Here is a 3,755-nt window from a genome sequence, read left to right as displayed (position 1 = left end):
CAGGTTTGCATGTAGGACCAAACGGAACCAAGGTTATCTGACCTCCTTATATGGGCTGTTCCTGTTCCTGGAGGGCTGAACCAAGTGTTGGACAGGTACGGGGAGGTAGTGATGCCATTTTTAAAAACTGCAGTTTTACAGTAGGCTATTTTCCTTGGTAAGTTTAAAATGTCGCCTACGTTTTTTAAATTTACGATATTGGTGCATTTACAAATCCATTATCTATCTTATAATTTGATTTATAAAGTCGTGTTTCCTGTTGTGGGCGGAGCTAAGCGATTTGAATATTTGAATAGGCTAAATGCATTTGGCGCGTGCTGTTCGTGCTGCTGCTTGCAGGAACAGGCCGCAGTTGAAGGCCAAACTCAGAGGGACATTTATTTACAGGTTCAAAGACGTTCATATCCAGTTTTTGTCTGCGAGACCTTTGTTACTGTAAACCCTTCTCATCATATTTACGGTTTGAATCCCACTGCAGAAAACCGACCGGGCACCTGTTGCAGGTAATTTGCTCGAAAATAGGGTGAACACAGCTATCATGTCATCTTATGTTACTGTGTGTTTCCATTTACTCTTGTGTAAGAATGGCATAAATTCACGTTTGATGTAAGTGATGCACAAACAGGGCTTCCAGGACTGAGGCTTCAAGTGTTCACTAGGGGCTCCTGCTGGTCAAAATGATTTACAGCAAGGAAGAGAACACTGTTCAGGCTGTGTTTCTGTAATATATTTAGCCAGTGGTACAGCTTAAATGAATCTTCATTCACAAAATGGTAGGATGCATACTCACTCAACATGAAAAGAACCTAGTAATAATGGAAAAAATATGACTTCTGATTTGCAGTTCCCCATGGTGAAGGAGCAGTGTTGCAGAGCACATAGAGGATTTGGAGTCTGGCAGCGATCCAACACCTGATGATCATACAGGTAAGACACTGAAAACATGTTATCATTTACAAATCCATGTATATGCTCAGTTGACAGTGCTATGTTAAGGGCTGATGGCTGAAGTCAACCTTGTTTTGAGTATTTTACTTGAGTTGCAAATTGGCCGATGGCTTCAGTACTACTTGTGTCAGTTGTGTTTGCAGCCATCTTTTCAGTGTTGTTTATTAAGAACCTATTTTGGGTCAGTTGGTCCATCGTTCATCGACTTAACATCTGCCTCTTTGCATTGTTATTGGGCATGCTAGTATTTAGCTCAAGGCCGCTTTACTGTGGCTATAAGTTTAAAAGGTCACACAGCAGCCAGTGTGTCTGCAGACTTTTTTATCTCTTTTGTAAACCCACTAACTCTTAAAAGATTTTATATCTGCTTGCTTCAATTATCAGTGGTAGTATTGGTTCTTAACTAAGTAGGCTACACAAAGGCCTATGTCTTATGTGTAAACTGCAGATTATTATAGAAATTCTACCGTTATGATTCTTCAGTAGTTGTTGAACTGCTATAGTTTGATATAAACTAATTTGCACTGTCGCTCTTGAATTGCTGTAGCTGTTTGTACCACTGTGCTTGGAGCTTCTCCTTTAATAGAACTATAAAGTGCTTGCTGGAATAGGCTGAAAGGGTAATATGTTTCCAATGCTGAGGCATTTTTCTGCCAATCACAAATCCCTGAAACGGACAGAGGTCTGGTCGAGGTATATTGTATTGTTTTATGGCATTTAGTATCTGAGATGCATCCTGTGTGATTCTCTCTTCTCTGCCTCTCTAGTTACTAGGAAACAGGAATTTGAGAGGACCACATTATTAGTCTGATAGTCTTATGCCTGCATTGTATTCAGTTCATTAAAAAAAAGTGTTGCTGCAAGAACCCTCACATACATGCACAGTAGACTATTGGCACAATTATCATTTGTTGTTGCTCACACAAGTCTATATAAAGAATAGGAGACAAAGTTGTGGGGCCAGGTGCAGAAATTGATATTGACCAGGTGCACACTTTGCTGCCACATTTTGATGAAAATTCAACCGACACAGTTTTTGAACCATTAGATAATGTCATCAGAAAATACATGGCTTTAACAAGAATGTCCTTTTTGGCTCTGAATGCTTTAGTGGGGAAAGTTGAGAGCAGCTGCAGGACTCGGTTAATGGTGGTTTTGTGTCCAGAAATGTACACAGTGAAGTTTCATGATTTTAGGCGACAACCTGGAGGATCACACTTGGATTTCTGGAGGAAACAGGCCGTAGCACCGACCTGGTGCCTCAATTCCTGTGAATTCCTTCACATACCAAGAAATTGAAGGTTTTATTTTACTGTGCTGTAGTTTATGGTCGCCATGCTAGAATGTGCATGAAGCAATCCCAAAATGTGCAGCAGTTACGAGGTGGCTCATAGCGCTAGTACTCGTGAAGTGGTTGGAAAAAGGAGGCCAGATGATGAAAGGAGTGAGGAGAGCAGGGCCTGGTGTGTACACTACCCGAGGAGAGCAGTTTCCAAACTCGCTAGACCTGGCAAGGCGCTTCCAAGTTGTCCATCAGGGCGTCCTGCCAGCAAAATGGCAGAGCTCTGTTTCCTGCTTCCTGTTATAAAGTTGGGCATAAACAGAGCAGTTCCTTAAAGTTGGATTGCAGGCGTAGTCTAGCTAAGATTGTTGGAATGGTAGCCGTGGAGAAAAGTGTTGCTGATGACCATCCCCAACCACCCAGTCGATTGACCAACACCGCCAGGGGTCAAGTGGAGTGGTAGTAGAAAGCTGGGGCTCAGGTAAGGCCTGAATCCTTTCTTGGTGCTGTTCTGTTGTTCACCTCAGGGCGTTGAGTATATGATGTGTCGTGCTGGTAACTGCACAGCCATTAGATTAGTTGTCATCAAACCCTGAAGTTCTAACAATCTGCATCATGATTTTGCAGCATGTCGCCCAATCTGTTGAATCTGAGAGTAAACTTGAGTAACTGGGGGTATTTTAAGTCTCATTTAACTGTTTTATTTCACCATATTTTTTGATTCACTCCCAGATTTGTATGCTTTTTTCAAGTCAATTACTCTTTACAGACTCCCTTATCGGTTACATGTCAAGTAACTATGTGATGATCAATCTTTTACTGGGTAAAGAGAGCAATTACTGTACATGGTAACAGCAATGTCAAGTTCTCTAATGCACCAAGGTAACAGACAATATGGCAGCCCCCACACTATGAATACTATACTGTCATCATGAGTCAGTTGTGACTTCTATTAGTGGTAGGGCCAAGGGGTGAAATGGGATTGGGCCTTAGACACTGGAACTAACAAACTGCTGGGAAGGTACAGCAGCTGATCTGGGCTCAGAGAGGTGACACTGGACACCTAGTGGACAGGTGAGGAATGTGCAAACCAGAAAATGGTTTAAAAAGCAAAAAAACAAACAAACAAACAGAAAAAGCTGTCATGACAGAGTAGGCTATAGTAATATTTTATTATATTTCTTCATTGTGGCCTTTGTTGGCAGTTGTTCTGCTTTTTGTCCTTTTTTCAGTTTACTGCCAGAGTACTCAGGATTTATTATGCACTATTTTGGGAGTTATTGTGAAACCAACAACAGCTGAAGCATGCTCTGACTATTCTTGTGACTGAACTATGGTTTTAGTTTTCGAAGCATCAAATCATATAAATCTTCTTCTGTGATGTGGACTTCCAGTGATGAGCCATCTCTTCTGCTTGAAGAGCTCTGCCAGAGTGTGAGGCAACAACAGTGGTTTTTACTCTATCTCTCAATGTCACACAATGGGTGAGACTACAGTTGTTCTCTAAACCCACACAAAACGCTCA

The 3,755-nt window shown here is 41.6% G+C and overlaps 1 long non-coding RNA gene across 1 annotated transcript in view; it reads left to right on the top strand.

The window, feature by feature from the left end:
• The first annotated feature begins 347 nt into the window (after window positions 1-347).
• The window catches only part of LOC146977280 (uncharacterized), a 96,422-nt gene continuing 93,014 nt past the window's right edge, over window positions 348-3,755 (top strand). Inside the window, exons 1-2 of the long non-coding RNA XR_015037280.1 lie at window positions 348-503; window positions 845-927. This is a non-coding gene — a long non-coding RNA (uncharacterized LOC146977280). The remainder of the gene's footprint in view (window positions 504-844; window positions 928-3,755) is intronic.

This window comes from Trachurus japonicus, chromosome 12 (genome assembly GCF_045865225.1).
Source record: "Trachurus japonicus isolate A0001 chromosome 12, Traja_1.0".
NCBI lineage: Eukaryota > Metazoa > Chordata > Actinopteri > Carangiformes > Carangidae > Trachurus > Trachurus japonicus.
Note: the sequence above shows the minus strand (reverse complement) of the source record. Positions and strands in the feature narration are given on the sequence as shown.